Below are 19,222 nucleotides of genomic sequence, written 5' to 3' on the forward strand. Positions count from 1 at the left end.
CAGGAAGATCACAAGACAAAAAGATTGTCAACAAACCTTTACATTTATTAAACGTGGACTCTTTTGTTTTGTTACCCTTTTTTCTGTAGTTGAATTACTTTAGGGCACTTTATGACACAATTCACACATTGGAAACACAACCAAACTTAGTTCAAACGGATAATCAGAGTAAACAAAAATTCACAAAAGAATAGTATAGTCAAAATTCCCAAAATAAAGTTTTACCCAGCTGGGATTTAAGTCTCGTTGGCGCGCAGTGTTGGAGCTCACGTGAATGTGAAACACTTATGAGTACTCACGAAATCCAGGGAAATAGAGAAGTTCACACAATACCAGTTCAGGAACCACAATCAAATGATTAGCAAATCCGATCGTCACTGACGTCCTCTCGTGAATGAGCACTCGCGAATGTTCTCGCGAATCCTCCGTCTGTGATGCAACCAGGCCCGATCTGCAGCCGCGGAACAACCTCAGTCTCTCCCAGTCAATCGCCCCATCTTCGTGCGTTCCGTCGCACGTCGCTCTCACTGGACTGCTAACACTACAAAATGTCCGTCAGTCCTTAGATGCTAAAATACACATGACTATAAGTCCTTAGTTGGAACAAAAACACACAGGGTATCTTAAATTCTTGGATAAAAGAAATTAAAGAGACGAGTATCGTCTTTTTTTCTCAATTGCATCACCCCCTTTCCTCTTCCTTGACCCGCCCCTTCAACTCTCGGGGTTATTCTCTAAACACCTCATTGGATGATCAGTAACATTCCTTTGTTTTATTTTTTTCATTAAAATAAAACTCTGTGATTTGAAAGTCCACATCAATTTTAAACCATTTTAATTTTAGAACACCAAATATGAATTTTAGATCGAACAATAACAAACAAACAAAAAAAATTAAATTAAAAGACCCTATTTTAATAGGGCTCTACATATATATATATAAATAAGAGGTTGCGTTAACCGAACATTTTCCGTAATTTTTTGAGCAGTGAAGGAAAAATCTGAAGGCCGTCTGTTACTTTGACAGATTAGACTGAGGGTGATCTGTTGTAATTTGTAACTGCAATTCCCATCCATGTCTGGTTAGTGGTGAGTATGCTTCCAGAACAAAAATAAAACTGTCACAAGTCTTGCTATGCCTTTTATTACCCATAGGCGTGTACACACTAGTTAAGCGAAAGAGATGATCACGTGCGCTGCCATTTTGCTTGATCTGAGGTGTCTACACTGATCTATCATGCCACATCAAATAATGCCAAAACGGTATTTTATGCTTGAATTTCCTAATAAAATGGAAAGAATTTAAAGTATGAGACTGTTTCATATCAAAAGTAACAATGCACAAAGCTTCGCCTATTGCGATTTTATTGGATGGGAGACGCAGTATATGTAAGGTTCATTCATCAACTGAAAGCAGAATCGATTGGGATTTAAGAATCGATATTGGTTCAAATAATGAGAATCTATTAAAATCGAGAAATCTATTTTTTGTTTTTAGTGGCCTCCACTTTCACTGCGGTGATCACTGTGTGATGTTGAACATGAAAAGTGATGCACAGTCTCCGTTCATCTGTTATCTTCATAAATAATTAAATGCATAAGCCAATATGCTCATCCTGCAGGTTCATTATTAGAAAAGAAATGTGAACAAAAATATAAGCACTTCAAATATGAAAATTAAAATGATGGGTAATAAAGATTATGACGGATCTTTTACGACCCTGTCCGTCTTATATATGTGACCCTGGACCACAAAACCAGTCTCAAGTCGCTGGGGTATGTTTGTAGCAAGTATTGTTGTATGGGTCAAATTTATTGATTATTCTTTTATGCAAAAATCATTAGGATATTAAGTAGAGATCGTGTTCCATGATGATATTTTGTAAATTTCTTACAGTAAATATATCAAACTTCATTTTTGATTAGTAATATGCATTGCTAAGAACTTCATTTGGACAAATTTAAAGGTGATTCTCAATATTTAGATTTTTTTGCACCCTCAGATTCCAGATTTTCAAATAGTTGTATCTCGGCCAAATATTGTCCGATCCTAACAAACCAAACATCAATGGAAAGATTATTTATTCAGCTTTCAGATGATGTATAAATCTCAATTTCGAACAATTTACACTTAAGACTGGTTTTGTGGTCCAGGGTCATACATGTATATATTTTTAAATATAAATAAATATATATATATATATATATATATTAGGGCTGTCAATCGATATTCAATCGTGATTAATCACATGATTGTCATGAGTTAACTTGCGATTAATCACAACTTAATCGCACATTTTTATTTTTCTAAATATACCTTAAATTACTTTTTAATACTCTAATCAACATGGGCATGGACAAATATGGATGCTTTATGCAAATGTATATTTATTATTATTGAAACCATAGTCAACATCAATGAAGACTAGACATGTTTCAAAGGTCATAGATGTCTTTCAAAGAACTTGTTCATTTTTATTAGACATATGAAAAAATAAATACCAGGTTCCCATTACTTCTGTTTCTTTGCACTGAGCAATTTACTTACACAAACCTGTTTACATTTTTGCTGGACAGGGCAGCTCACTTCTTCGGAACGTGCAAAATGTACATTTATTATTTATTATTATATTTGTTTTCCTCTCTCTCTGTGCCCACATACTGTATTTTGATGCAGTATCATTTTGATTTTCATTTATATATTTTACTCTTTCTGTAGTCAGACAATGAAATGAATATGAAATAGTGACTGAAACGCGAGATTGCATAACCAGCTCTCCCTCTGATGTGTTAATCTGCACAAAAATCCTGATAATCGAGCCGTCATCTGATGAAATCAAATAAACATAAGATAATGACAATAAATGTGCTGTGATTTCGGCTATACTTTCATGAAAAATTAGAGAAGCAGCATAATATCTGTGTTTAACAGAGCAGACGCACAGAGGCAGAAAGATGTGTGCGCGCGCTGGGACAGCACTCACGCGGCAGTATCAGCGAGTCTAATATATATATATATATATATATATATATATTATTATTATTTTTTTTTTTTATTATTATTTATTGTGTCGGTCAAACATCAACATTGAGGTATAAAACAAGACAACCCACTGAACTGACTGTACGTCTATCCCTTGCCACATAATTTTCACTGGTGTGAATTGAAATGTACCATGTAAGGTGATTAACTTAATTAAAATTTAAAATTTGTAAATTGTTAAATATTTTGTGCTAAACATTTTGTCATTTTATTTTGAATAAAGTTCCTAATTAATCAATCATTACATTTATTCAAATTAAAGCAACATGCAGTGCCATCTGAAGATGCGACAGAAATACGTCTAAGATTTTATATATTTTTCAGTAGTTATTGTACTGCTTCAGTTAAACCAAATTTAATCTGAAATAGTGTTTGTGTAAAGTAATGTTTACCTCTGAGAATTGGCCTTCCTCCTGTGTCACTAAAGGAGTGTATAAAGCTAGGACAATACCCTTAACAGGAACTCTAAACCAGCACAGCCTCTGAGATGAGAGGAGCCACTGTGGTTCTACTTGCTCTGCTGACAAGAGCACTGAACCCTTGCTGTAGATCGCTTAGCCTAAGAGATGCTGATGGACAAAATGAACAAAGTGAGCATTCAGAGGATAGAGCTGTTAATGTTAGCAAAGCCTTGACATTTACTACAAGAGATGTTCTGATAGCATGTCAAGGGTGGGTATGATTTTTTTTAAAGTTCACTTAATTTACTTCATTTACATGTACTTTTTATTTTTATTATATATATATATATATATATATATATAATAAAAATAAAAAGTATGGAGTCACATAATCATTTTGTGCCATCTTTCTTAATGACAATTTATGTAAAAATCAGATCTTTACCATGCCATTGTATTCATATTGTTAACAATATGAATACAATGGCATGGTAAAGATCTGATTTTTACATAAATTGTCATTAAGAAAGATGGCACAAAATGATTATGTGACTCCATTGTGCTATGACTGAATAATCATGTGCATTTGGTTTTGGACCTATGATCTTTTGTTTGTCTTTTTTCAGTTACTTTGTAAAGAAATGTCATTCTACACACATGGTGATCCTTTCTTTTGAAAAACTTGAAGCAATCAGAGTGCAGATGTTTTTTACAAGTTGCCCAGTATTCTGCCTTTGTGAAGTCCTAAATGGGCAGGTCCTGGGTACACAGCACAAACTGGAGCTCAACCAGACCATTCTGGGCTCACATAAGGTAAGAATTTTAAACACAGATTGCTAGAGTAAATTAAAGTGTGAACTGTCAAACAACAGATTGCAACCAATGCAAAGTTCAAAAGCTTGAAATTAAATGTACACATCTTGAAAACCTTTTTTTTTTATGTGTAGGCTTTGGATCAGTCTTCACACACTTGTTTAAATTACTGCTGTGTGTATCACCTGCTGCTAAAATATATGAACAGTTACAGCTTTTGTTTGAAAAATGGATTTTCAGAGAGTGTCTGGACAAATGCGCTTCACACAATGTGTGAACTGAATGTCAAAGATCACAAAAGAGGAATGAACTGGGTGCGTTTCAAAGTTCACATTGTCTTGGCTGCAGAGGACCAGGTGGATATCACAGATCAACTGTGCATGGGAACTGGGGCCTGGTTCTTGCCAACTAACTTTACTGAAACATATGAGTCTAATCTGTCAAAGCTCACTATGTTTTTACCTGGTGTGAAACTATCTGGGCAAGCAGTGAAAGCTCTCATTGGTACCTTCCCCAGGCAGACAGATGACTGGACCATACCTTCCTTTATCTGTCTGTGTACTAAGTGCACTATGAATTGCAAGATTGTACCGTCGCTCCACAGATCTGTGTGTATGATCTACCTCGTGAAGGGAAATGGTGATAGCTGCACTTACAATCACCGTGCTGAGCTTTATCAGGTACAGATTTCTGCTTCATGAATGTTGCCTCTCCAATTAATCTATAATAGAAAAAGAAGAAGAAGAAATAAAAATAAACATACATTATATATATATATATATATATTTCTATACATTTGATTATTTATTATTATTATTTATTTATTTTATTGGCAGTTCATATGGCGATGTCGAGTGGAGAGGCAGAGAGATTTAAACCAAATAGCTAAAAGCTGCTTCAGATCAAATATGCTCACCTGCAAAGACATGTGGAAGCATAAAGGTGACCTCTGATTTAATGTTTTTGGTTTGTTACTACAGGGAGCACATATTCAATAATTAAAATTGTTCAATTGGTTTGGTATTATAACAACTTGATGTGCTTTAATTTCATTTGTACTTGTAGATATCAGTCCACTACAATGGCAGATTTGCACTCAACTGTTCAGCAGAGGCCTGTTTCACCAGTGGATTATGAGAGTGCTGCTAATCACCGTTTCACTGTTTTTAATTGGTCAGACCGCAGTTGTGACATACATGAGGTATACACAAAGATATGTTTTTACCCAAAGAGTCAGGAATTCAAATCTAAGTTTTATGCTGCTCATCTCATGGTGCTCTTTGAGTCCACTTACAGTTGCTGGACAGTCAAGTGGTTGTTCATGCAAACTTCACCACACAGCATTTGGGATCACGTTTGTCCTCTGTATCTCCTGTGTTCTGGGGAAAACACTAGTGGTGTTAATGGCCTTCAAGGCTACAATTCCAGGCAGTAATGTTGTGAAATGGTTTGGCCGATTGCCACATAGACTCAATGTCCCTACCTTTACTGTGACACAGATATTTCTCTTTGTGTTTTGGTTTTTGATATATTCCCCTTCATTTAACTTGAGTATGAACTGTTACCAAGAAAAGTTGACCCTAGAATATGATGTGCTCTCTGAAATTGGTTTCTGTCCTAGTTTGGATCACTTGGTGTTCTGCTTTATTCTGACATTTCTTGTATGCCACCTGCCATTTACTATGGCCGGTTACTCAGTGTTGAACATCCATGTAATTATGGGTGTGACAACAAGAATATCGCTCAGAGCATTATTAAGATAAAGGTTGCAGGCTGAATGCAAATATATATATATATATATATATATATATATATATATATTGAAACTAACCTTTATACTTGTAGAAAAATACAAATAAAAACAGCTATATATACAGGTCCTTTTCAAAAAATTAGCATATTGTGATAAAGTTCATTATTTTCTGTAATGTACTGATAAACATTAGACTTTCATATATTTTAGATTCATTACAACACAACTGAAGTAGTTCAAGCCTTTTATTGTTTTAATATTGATGATTTTGGCATACCGCTCATGAAAACCCAAAATTCCTATCTCAAAAAATTAGCATATTTCATCCGACCAATAAAAGAAAAGTGTTTTTAATACAAAAAAAGTCAACCTTCAAATAATTATGTTCAGTTATGCACTCAATACTTGGTCGGGAATCTTTTTGCAGAAATGACTGCTTCAATGCGGCGTGGCATGGAGGCAATCAGCCTGTGGCACTGCTGAGGTGTTATGGAGGCCCAGGATGCTTCGATAGCGGCCTTAAGCTCATCCAGAGTGTTGGGTCTTGCGTCTCTCAACTTTCTCTTCACAATATCCCACAGATTCTCTATGGGGTTCAGGTCAGGAGAGTTGGCAGGCCAATTGAGCACAGTAATACCATGGTCAGTAAACCATTTACCAGTGGTTTTGGCACTGTGAGCAGGTGCCAGGTCGTGCTGAAAAATGAAATCTTCATCTCCATAAAGCTTTTCAGCAGATGGAAGCATGAAGTGCTCCAAAATCTCCTGATAGCTAGCTGCATTGACCCTGCCCTTGATAAAACACAGTGGACCAACACCAGCATCACTGACTGTGGGTACTTGACACTGGACTTCAGGCATTTTGGCATTTCCCTCTCCCCAGTCTTCCTCCAGACTCTGGCACCTTGATTTCCGAATGACATGCAAAATTTGCTTTCATCCGAAAAAAGTACTTTGGACCACTGAGCAACAGTCCAGTGCTGCTTCTCTGTAGCCCAGGTCAGGCGCTTCTGCCGCTGTTTCTGGTTCAAAAGTGGCTTGACCTGGGGAATGCGGCACCTGTAGCCCATTTCCTGCACACGCCTGTACACGGTGGCTCTGGATGTTTCTACTCCAGACTCAGTCCACTGCTTCCGCAGGTCCCCCAAGGTCTGGAATCGGTCCTTCTCCACAATCTTCCTCAGGGTCCGGTCACCTCTTCTCGTTGTGCTGCGTTTTCTGCCACACTTTTTCCTTCCCACAGACTTCCCACTGAGGTGCCTTGATACAGCACTCTGGGAACAGCCTATTCGTTCAGAAATTTCTTTCTGTGTCTTACCCTCTTGCTTGAGGGTGTCAATGATGGCCTTCTGGACAGCAGTCAGGTCGGCAGTCTTACCCATGATTGCGGTTTTGAGTAATGAACCAGGCTGGGAGTTTTTAAAAGCCTCAGGAATCTTTTGCAGGTGTTTAGAGTTAATTAGTTGATTCAGATGATTAGGTTAATAGCTCGTTTAGAGAACCTTTTCATGATATGCAAATTTTTTGAGATAGGAATTTTGGGTTTTCATGAGCTGTATGCCAAAATCATCAATATTAAAACAATAAAAGGCTTGAACTACTTCAGTTGTGTTGTAATGAATCTAAAATATATGAAAGTCTAATGTTTATCAGTACATTACAGAAAATAATGAACTTTATCACAATATGCTAATTTTTTGAAAAGGACCTGTATGTTTTTTTTTAATCACTATTGAATTGCTGAAGGATTCAGATGCGTGTTTGGTATGTATGAGTGTGAAAAATAATGCTTTAAATGTTTATTCCAGTCAAATGCATCATAGTCGTGTTATATAAATCATGTACAAAAGTATACTTTGCAAGAGCCTGTAAAATTTGGACCATGTGACTGATAACATGCTGATTTATGATGGAAGGAACACCCCTAGCTAAGATAATAGCCTATCTAATTGGTCAAGACACCAGAGGGGATGTATCCAGAAGCCAAGTTTAAAAACTCAGGACACCATCAAACTCTCTCTTCTTCTTAAAAATGCTCTCTTACAACCTCTTGGTCACCTCTCTCCTTTTGTTCTCTTTTGCCACCACATTTTGACGCTGCTCTTTGAGCGTGCTCTGGCCCACGTGCCAGCTTCTACCATAATGAAAAGAAAACCAACCTAGTCTCGTTACATCCTTTTATTCTTTTACTTTAGTTTCTTTTCTTTCCGTGGAGTTTCGTGTTCTAATGTAAGTTTGCTGCAAAGTCCAGCTCCGACTGAACTCACTTCAAACTACAACCAGAACAACTCCGCATCCTCAGCCAACGCCCAAGACCTCACTTCAAAGACTACTGAACTCTCAACCAATCAGACACTTCGGGGAACCCCCTTTCCTGCAAGGACGACGGCAAAAGGGATTCCCTTAGCAAAGCAAGCAACACCTCCAGGTTCTAACTGAATCAGGTGCAGTTAATATAAGCGAGGGTTAAATAAGTGATTGATGTTGTTCAGGTCTATGCAATTGAACAATATGCTGTAAACTTGGGATTTCACATTTCCATTCTCTTAACTGTTAACTTTCAACCCCATTTAGGGCCTCGCAGGTGAAAATAACCTACCTGAATTAAAATGGTAACAGTTTGTGACAAAGTGTGCTTACACAAACAAATTAGGTATCTTTGGAAAGAAGAGACTCTGGGCTTTACTATCTATCATCCAGAGTTGATAATGCTCAAAAAGATAAAAAGTTATAGACACTGACGTGCCTTGAAAAATATTTTTCCACACTGAATGTTTTTTTATTTCATATACAAATACATGAAATAAGTCCTGGAGCAATCCAGAAAAGTAATGGATCGAAAGCCATGTGTCTCATCAGTTCATATTTCAAATTTGAAGAAGATACCATGAAAAATGAGATTCCTGCAATATTTTTTCTGAAACTATTTATAGTCCCCCCACCCCCCTGTTTGAGGAAAAATAACCACCAAATGGATTGCAGAATTATACAAGCTATTTTAGTCATTATACATGTTCCTGCATAGTTTTTCAATTATAAAATAATAGACAGATTTATTTGAGCACTAAAAAATACAAAAATAATTATTTGAGTAATAAAAAAGGAAAAAAAAATAGAAAAAAATGCTTTGTATATAGTATGTATACTGAAGTATTCTTCGTTATTCGTTATTACAATGATAAATATCACTGCCAGACGTGAAGTGATATTGCCAGACATGGTCATAGAGTCAGTAAACACACGCTGATGTGCTTCCATTCAGATTATAATCAAACAGATGGGCCATATAATCAATAATAGCTGATCAATGAATCACAATGATAGCCGTCATAGAGTCGCTAATAAACACGCTGATGTGCGTCCATACATATTATAATCATGCAGACACGGCCACATTCCCCACACAATACACACACACACATATAAAAAATGTAGAAGAAAAAAAAAACATTTTTTTATGGATAAAGCAGATCGCTAAGTTACGCCCCGCTCAGATGACAGCGTGCGTCACAGAAGCGTCACTGCCGGCAGGAGGGAGCGCCAAATTCAAATAATCTATATTCCGCTTTTCTGAGACTTTTTTTTCCGTAGACGGTCTCATTATGTTTGTAAGACCGTATTCTACAAAATCGTTTTGTTTTTTTACCACCAAGACGCTGTTTTTGAGCGTAATTTATTCCATAACGGACGCGAACAATAACTCTCTGAAGAAATGAAACGTAAACAAAGGAATATTCATCCTTATTACAACGTTATTGTTTCGCTGGACTAAAAGTGCTCGCTGGGATGTTTTTCTGTGGACCCTTACCTCTCTAACTAAACTGGGATTTCAGCAGTGGACGCGTTTGTGGCTCGTTATTACAATGATAAAGGTACGTACGGCTTTTTTACTCTGCGTGTTTGGATGTGTACTGCTTACACAAATGTAGCAAATTTGTGCCACTCATTCCTTATAAGCTTTCCATCGAAAAACAGCGATCTGTCGTCGATGCTTAAGGCTTAGACCCTCAGAATGATATAAAGTTTGTAAAGATTAACTTTGTCCCGTTTCATTTATTCTATTAGAAAACAATGACACATGCAAACAAAGAGCGTTCAGTGCGAGGTCGCTCTGGTGCAGGCTAACAGGTTAAACTCATCCTTTCCTCACTTTCTCTCTTTCTGCAACGTGTGAATGCTTGTGTTCATGTGTTAGATTAGTTTATGTCTTATGTTTATATAAATAAAATCGTATTTATATTGAAAAGAGAAGTATCTTGTGACAAGCTGGAAGTGAAAGTTCAAGATCAACACAAAGCACCCAACGAGAGGGAGCAGGGAACAACAGAACAAGTTAAGGAGCTCCAAGCAGCTCTGACAGCAGCTCAGCTCGACCAACAACATGCAAAGGCTGCCCAGAATAAATGGTAAACAGAATCCAGTATGCTGAACAGCTCCTAGAGAAAGCCAAGAATGACATCAGTGACATGAATGCTGAAATCAATGCCTTGAAAGACCAACTTGAAAGGTACAGTTCTAAAATAGACAATCTGACCCAACAAATATACAATACCAATGATCAGCTCTACATGGTCAGAAAATAACTTAAACATGCTTATGAGCAGAAACAAGAGCCAAGGCGAGAGAAACAGCTCTCAACCTCACCTCTGCTGAGCAGAGCAGAGTCCCACATCCAAGAACTGGTATACAGCGAAAGAAGCAAAGAGCCACAACCCAAAACCTCACCTGCCTTCGCCAGAGAACTCTTTCTTGTCAAGGAAAGAAAACCTCCCATCCAAGCAGACCTCGGAGCTGCACATGGGATGACCATCAAAGATCTCGACGAGCTGTCTAAAAACATCAGCAAGTTCAACCCGAACTCCACAGAGGGCCACACCATCCACGCCCATCTTCAAGATATCGACTTCTATCTGGAAATGAGACCTCATGTGACTGACAGAGACAAGTTATACCTCCTTACAGCCACGTCCAGTTCCAAGGTACAAAACTTTCTAGATCGACAGCCCAGTCGAACGAAGTCAGATTACCAGCTACTTCGTGAAGTCCTCATTAAAGAGTTTGCAGACTCTGAATCTGAACATGGACTGTTAACTGCCTTAGAAACCAAGCAAGGTCGACAAGAGGCTCCACAAGCTTACTACAACCAACTCCGACAAGCCTACTTCGGTGCACACAACGAACCTGACCTTGAAGAGGATGTGAACTTCAAAAGCCTCTTCCTAACGAATCTGCACCCTGGAGTCAGCCACCTTCTAGGCGTCATGGCCTGTCCACACTCCATGACCATCCAACAGTTGTGTGACCTAACACAGAAGGCCTACAACAAGCAAAAGATGGCCTCAAAGAAAGGTAACAAAACCTCCACAAAGACTCACGCTTTGCACTGGATGACACCCAATTGCATCACAACACCAGAGTTCTCCATCAAGAGCACAGAGAACGTGACCCCCATGTCCACGACAGCTATCAGCCCAACCACTGGAGAAATCCATGAGACCAGACACGCTTATCCAGAAACCCAAAAGATAAGATCAACTGGAAACTTAACCAGACATCCAAAGGTGATCGCCTGACTCATCCAAGAGCGACTCGTGTGGGTAAGGGACAACGAAACCCACCTCAGCACCACTCAGTCATGCACAGTGCTGAGTTTGCACAAGAACAAGAACAAGAACAAGACAGCTTACCATCAGAAGACATGGAACAAGTCATGAGACAACTGAAAGAGTTCCTTTAAGATAAACTGAACACGGATGACTACAAAATTGAATCATGCTAGCTGTGACCAGCGACAGAACGGAAGGCCGGTGATCACATGGTACATCACCATATCAGAGATGACAAGCACCTGTTCAACAACCACCCAGAATGAGCAAATCTCTCACGGCCAACCGTTGATGAAAACTGAGGTACCACAGAATATCACCTCAGTCACCCATCGCTCACTAACAAACTGCTAAATGAACTCAAACTTCAAGAACCGCATTCATGTCTCTGCAACAGCAACCACCAAAGCACAGAAGGTCAGAAAGTCTGTCACATCCAGAAGGCAACACAAGAGGAATTCAACATAGGAGACAAAGTTTGCATCCCAGCTTCACACAGCCATGCCAAACTACCTCCGACTGTCTGCTAAAGAACTTCCTGCCTTGCTGGACTGACCCCCATTAGATCATGATCACGCCCTCATTCAAGCCAAGGATGCAGAAGGTGTTTCTCAATGTCAAGGATACGTCCTTGGCAGGACTGGTCCTTCCAAGTCACTTCCTTCAGAGGCTAGGCGAAGCTCCTCTTAAGCATTCGGAGAACACGTAAATGGAACAGGCTAGCAAGTGCACGTTATTGCGTCATTACGTCAGTGAAACGGTCCGCTTTTACTCTGGACAACTTAACTAAGTTAGTCCGGTTCAGTTAGCTATCAATAACGTAATTTCTAGAATTTATAATATCAATACGGTAGTAATACTTTTTAATACAAAAATGTTTTTTAAGTAATTTGTAAATATACTTAAGTTACATTTGAACGCATATTGCCCCGTTGGCGCTCCGACTCCGCTAACGTCCAACATGAATTTTTGAGCAAGATAGCAAAGCTGCGCGCATAGGATTGTGGGTGATTTTAGCGCGCGAAGAGCGCGAAGGCTACACTTATGCATCCTTTCCTGTGTATGGGATATTTTTCGAACGAAGGACTCAGTCCTTGGTTGAAATTCCGAGGATCCTCGACATTGGAACAGTCCTTCGACGGATGTCGATGACGTAGCATCCTCGAAATTCTGGCTTCCGAGGATCCTTCCTTGACATTGAGAAACGCCTACAGAGCCAGTCTTCACTGACATACCCGAAAAGGGGGGAGACAACACAGACTGAAACCGATCTGACCACACCTACACTACACCATTAACACACATAACATTACTTACACCCAGAGGTAACCCCATCTACTGATAACACATTCCACAAACACCTGACACTAAGGTACATGTCTCCCTAGCTGCACATGACATCCTAGCTCAACAGTAGTTGCAAACCATGTTAGGAAAACCCACAGCAGCTTTGTTTTGTTTTGTTCTTCTTTCACCAATCCTTTTCCTTCCCCTCTTTCTTTAGTAGGTGAAACACCTACACACCCTGCAAGGGTCAAAGGTCTGATATTAGGATTCAAGATTCAAGATTTTTTATTTGTCACATACACAATTATACAGAGTATAACCAGCAGTGAAATGTAAGTCAGGTCCGCTTCAAGGACAGTGCAATTGTATAGACAAATATTAAGAAAAAGAAAAGTAGAAAAAAATTAAAAGAATAAAATAAAAGATAAAAAAATATATAAATATAAATGTGCAGGTCAGTATGTTGTTGACATAAATAGTAATATAACAGGAATGTGCAAAAGAATGTGCAAAAAAGTTGAACAGGGTATTTAAATAGCAGCATATGAGGTAGAAAAAATTATGAATAGCTTATCGATATAGTGATGTTAACATGGAGTCAAGTGATGTTATGACACAGAGTTAGAGTTTAGGAGCCTGATGGCCTGGGGGAAGAAGCTCCTCCTAAGTCTCTCAGTTTTTGCCATCAGGCTACGGAAGCGCTTACCAGATGGAAGCAAAGTGAATAGACGGTTACCAGGGTGATTTGAGTCCTTGATAATTTTGACAGCTCTATTTTTGCAGCGTTTGAGGTAGATGTCCTGCAGAGAGGGGAGAGCAGACCCTGAGATGCGCTCAGCTAAGCGCACAACTCTCTGTAGTGCTTTGCAGTCCTGATTGGAGCTGTTTCCATACCACACTGAGATGCAAGTCAATACACTTTCTATGGTCCCTGAATAGAAAGTTTTCAGGATTGCTGGTGAGACCCTGAATTTCCTCAGCTGTCGCAGATGGTACAGTCTTTGCCTGGCTTTCTTAACCTGTGTTTGGATGTGTGTAGTCCAAGTCAGGTTCTCAGAGATGTTTACACCGAGGTACTTGAAGCTACTCACCCTATCCATAGGGGTCCTACTGATCATAAGAGGAGTGTAGGGCTGCTGCTGTCTCTTCCTAAAGTCCATGATCAGCTCTTTAGTTTTGCTCACATTCAGAGAGAGACAGTTGTCCTGGCACCATGATGTGAGTCTCTCTACCTCATCCAAGTATGCGGTCTCATCGTTGTTGGAGATGAGGCCCAGAAGCACAGTATCATCAGCGAATTTGATGATAGATGTGGAGCTGTGAGAGGACACGCAGTCATGCGTGTAGAGAGAGTAGAGCAGGGGACTCAGGACACAGCCCTGTGGGGCTCATACGTTCAGGGTGATGGAGTTTGAGGTGAACTGGCCAACTTTCACCACTTGAGGTCTGCCGGTGAGGAAGTCTTGAATCCAGTCACAGAGTGAGGAGTTTAGGCCGAGGTCTGTGAGTTTAGATGCCAGCTTGATGGGGACTATAGTGTTGAAAGCTGAGCTATAGTCAATGAATAGCAGCCTTACATAATTCCCATTGTTGCTGTCCAAGTGTGTGAGGGAAGAGTGGAGGATGTGAGAGATGGCATCGTCCGTAGATCTGTTTGGGCGATAGGCAAACTGAAGAGGGTCCAAAGTATCAGGGATGGAGGAGCAGATGTGGCTCTTTACAAGTCTCTCAAAAACCTTCATGACCATAGATGTGAGGGCAACTGGGTGATAGTCATTCAGGCAAGAGGGTTTATTGTTCTTAGGCACAGGGATTATTACGGATTTTTTAAATGAGGTGGGAACCACGGAGGTAGCAAGGGACTCATTAAAGATAGACGTGAACAAACCAGCGAGCTGATCAGCGCAGGACCTCAGAACACGGCCGGTTATCCCATCAGATCCGGCTGCTTTCCTGACGTTCACTTTCTTTAGCGCCCTCCGAACCTCATCCTCTGACATGGTGATTACAGGATCATTGCTGCTCTGCCTGCTGCTTCCTGACGCGCTGGACGGCAGAGATGCGCAGCCACCGTTGAAATCGAAGCGGCCGAAGAAGGTGTTTAACTCGTCGGCCAGCAACGGATCTGCTCTCACCTCCGCGGAGGATTCGTTTCCGAAGGCACAGATGGTCCTCAGTCCCTGCCACATCCGTCGAGAGTCATTGAGCTGGAAATGAGACTCAATTCTCTCTCTTTATCTGTGTTTAGCGGCTCTTACTGCACGTCGGAGAGCATAGCACAATATTCCCGGTCAGAAGAGCCTCATTGTAAGCGGCAGTGCGTGTGTTAACCGCAGCATGGATTGTTCTGTCCACCCACGGTTTCTGGTTGGAGAATGTCCTTATCGTTATTGTTTCTGTAGCTTGCTCGGTTAGCATGTTTACAAAGCTTAATGCTACATCCGTGAACTCGCTGACGTCAGAAGAACTCGCCCGGAACATGTCCCAGTCAACGTCATCAAGAGCCGCCTGCAGCATAGCCTCTGAGTGAGAGGACCAGCGCGTCACTACTCTCTGCACCGGAGGATCCTGAACGAGCCTTTGTTTGTATTCCGGTGTGAGAAAAATGACGGCATGGTCCGATTTGCCAAAAGCCGGAAGTGAGCGGGCTTTGTAGGCATTCTTCAACTGAGTGTAGCAATGATCCAGTGTGTTTGGTCCTCTAGTCGGACAGGATACATGTTGGTGAAAGTTGGGCATGACCCGTCTGAGGTTAGCTTTGTTAAAGTCCCCCGCGATGATAAAGGCAGCGTCAGGATGTTTGTTAATGTAGCCGCTGAGCACATCGTGAAGTTTAGACAAAGCCAAGCCGGTGTCTGCCTGTGGTGGAATGTACACAGCAGTAACAATGATCGATGAAAACTCCGGGGCAGATATAATGGAAAGATGTTCCAGATGAGGCGAGCAGGAACGCAACAGAATGGAGATATTCCTGGGATCACACCATTTCTTGTTAATCATGAAACACACTCCTCCACCCCTGCATTTACCGGCCTCTGTTGTTCTGTCCGTCTGAAAAACAGAGAAGTTATCACTTGGCATTACAGCAGTGTCCGGGACCATGGACGAAAGCCACGTTTCGGACAAACAAAGGATGTTACAGTCCCTTATGTCCCATTGGAAACTAATCCTGGCTCTAAGATCGTCCATCTTTTTCTCCAAGGATTGGACATTTGCGAGCAGAATGCTCGGAAGGGGGTGACTGTGAGCCCTTTTCCTGAGTCTATCTCGAATCCCAGGGCGTTTCCCGCTGTGTTTCTTGATCCTTCGCATCGGGGGGTTATTGTTCATCTCTGCGTTCCGAAGAATGTCCAGAGGCCATGCTGGATTCCTGGATAAAATGTCCTGAAACAGGTTGGTGTAGCGGTTTCCAATGTCCAAAAGTGTTTCTTTGTTATAGGTGATCAGTGCCGACGTGAGATGTGTAAAAAGAGAAAGTAAAACTAAGTAAAAAAGTAGATAAAAACACAATCTTAGCGGAGCGACCTGGATGGCGTCCGAACAAAGCGGCGCCATCTTGTTCTCAATTGACTTGCCACTGTTCATTGACTTGCCACACCTAATATCCGCAAGCCACTCTAAACTGAATGGAAGCCAGAGAGCTCCATGCACGATAGGTCAATTCATTTTACCACAAATGATGCCACCAGAAACTAAAGGTGAACATTCTTAAGTCCAGACAACTTAGAAGAAACAAACAAATTTAATCACCAAACTTGATCGAAGAATCAAAGTATTGAACCAAATTAGAACAACAATTTCCCAATTGAACTGTTCAATTTACTAAACTATATTGACTAATTGAATATAACCGTCTGTACCGCAAATAATCTGAGGACCTGCACCGGTACAGTAACTGTCATGGAGGTGTTGTCTTGTTGTTTGCTGTGTTTTTTTCTGCTTCTTCTGCCTTTGTTTTTCCAGGCTCGACGATGTCTTCAGTTAAACACCTCACCGATCGAAGGGGGGGAATATGTAGAATATCAGAGACTGAATCAGACAAATTTATGATGCATCAGAACATTGAAACCTGAGAAGCTGGAATTCCCAAGGAAACAGGACAATGTCATAAATTAGATTCTGGCACCACTAGCCTGAAGCAAGCAAACTAACCAACTCTTTCACAGAACAGCTTGCAACATTGAGACAAAAGAACACTTATTGATAATTCCAATTCAGGAAAAAGACTGTCAAATTTGGGGCAAGTAATCAAGACTGATGGTCAAAGAGATTGCCGTCACATGTAAACCTGTGATAGAAAATCACGAGCTACAGACTCTCTTGGGAAGGTCTCCACACACAGAAGACAAAGAACCAGACTGAAAGTCCATCGTTCACAGAGAAAATCTGTTCATATGTACTAAAAATCATCTTAAAAGGACCTACGAGTTATTTCTCTGCATTGAAATAACCTATTTTATGTTTGCAACCTACACATTAGATTATCATGTTTTAATGAAATATTATGTATGTTTTTTTTTTAATCACTATTGAATAGCTGAAGGATTCAGATGCGTGTTTGGTATGTAAGAGTTTGAAAAATCATGCCTTAAATGTTTCTTCCAATCAATTCTTTGTCAAATGAATCATAGTCTTGTTATAGAAATCATGTCCAAAAGTGTACTTTGCAAGAGTCTGTAAAATTTGGACCATGTGACTGATAACATGCTGATTTATGATGGAAGGAACACCCCTAGCTAAGATAATAGCCAATCTAATTGGTCAAGACACCAGATGGAATGTATCCAGAAGCCAAGTTTAAAAACTCAGGACACCATCAAACTCTCTCTTCTTCTTAAAAATGCTCTCTTACAACCTCTTGGTCACCTCTCTCCTTTTTGCTTCTCTTTTGCCACCATGTTTTGACGCTGCTCTTTGAGTGTGCTCTGGCCCATGTGCCAGCTGCTACCATAATGAAAAGAAAACCAACCTAGTCTCATTACATCCTTTTATTCTTTTACTTTAGTTTATTTTCTTTCCGTGGAGTTTCGTGTTCTAATGTAAGTTTGCTGCAAAGTCCAGCTCCGACTGCACTCACTTCAAACTTCAACCAGACCAACTCTGCATCCTCAGCCAACGCCCAAGACCTCACTTCAAAGACTACTGAACTCTCAACCAATCAGACACTTCGGGAACCCCCTTTCCTGCAAGGATGACGACAAAAGGGATTCCCTTAGCAAAGCAAGTAACACCTCCAGGTTCTAACTGAATCAGGTGCACTCAATATAAATTTTAGCCTTATTTAACCCTCACTTTGAGTTTCTCAATAAGTGATTGATTGTTGTTCAGGTCTATGCAATTGAACATATTGCTGTAAACTTGGGATTTCAAATTTTCATTCTCTTAAACTCATCCTTTCCTCACTTTCTCTCTTTCTGCAACGTGTGAATGTGTGAATGCTTGTGTTCATGTGTTAGATTAGTTTATGTCTTAGGTTTATATAAATAAAATCGTATTTATATTGAAAAGAGAAGTATCTTGTGTTTTGTGCTCACAAGTTAATGTCTCAATCTGCCGATCTTGTTACTGTGCTATTAAATAGTGTTTTCACTATATTTTGGATTTTAATATCCAGTGCAGAGTTGATGTTATATGGCTTGGTCAATGAATCGCTGTCGCCTCAGTGATCAGCTGTAAAACAGTGATTCTGTTCAAATTCCTTATAAAATCATAAATGATTCCCTTTGAGCTAAATTAAACTATTTCTTTAAATTACATATTGATATTATATATATATACATATAGCACTTTGCTCATTTCTTAGATACAAATGTTTAAATTTGAGTGTCAAAAAGTAAAATGTGAACAACATTTATTTTTTTCAAAAAAGCCATCCTAAACAATTGATGTCATGCTTTTAATTGGAGTGTTATTAAAAATTATGTAGTTGAGTGTTTGGCCAGGTCGCATGTTGAGGCGGACGCTGACACTCTTGCAGTAGGCAGGTATTGTGGCTTCTTGCGCCGTGATCATGGCGCATGCGTCGGGCATGGTTTGACCAGATTGGAAGTTCTTGAGGTTGACTGCAGTTGTCAGTTGGTGTGACAGAGGAGCCCATATGATGTCGTTCACGGTATCAATGCAAGCATTGAGCCGGACCATGATATCCGCTCCGATGTAGATGTCATGAGGCGGATCTGGGACGACGAGGAAGTAGTGGCTCAGATGATCTTGGAGGTGGCTATGGTTGTCAACCAGGGACTGAGAGGGAAGCGGCTGTGCTTAGCGACATGTGGTAGACTCTGATGTCTTTGCTTCAGTGTTCTGAATAGCTTCAGGCT

The sequence above is a fragment of the Barbus barbus genome (genome assembly GCF_936440315.1).
Source record: "Barbus barbus genome assembly, chromosome: 22".
In the NCBI taxonomy this organism is placed as follows: Eukaryota; Metazoa; Chordata; class Actinopteri; order Cypriniformes; family Cyprinidae; genus Barbus; species Barbus barbus.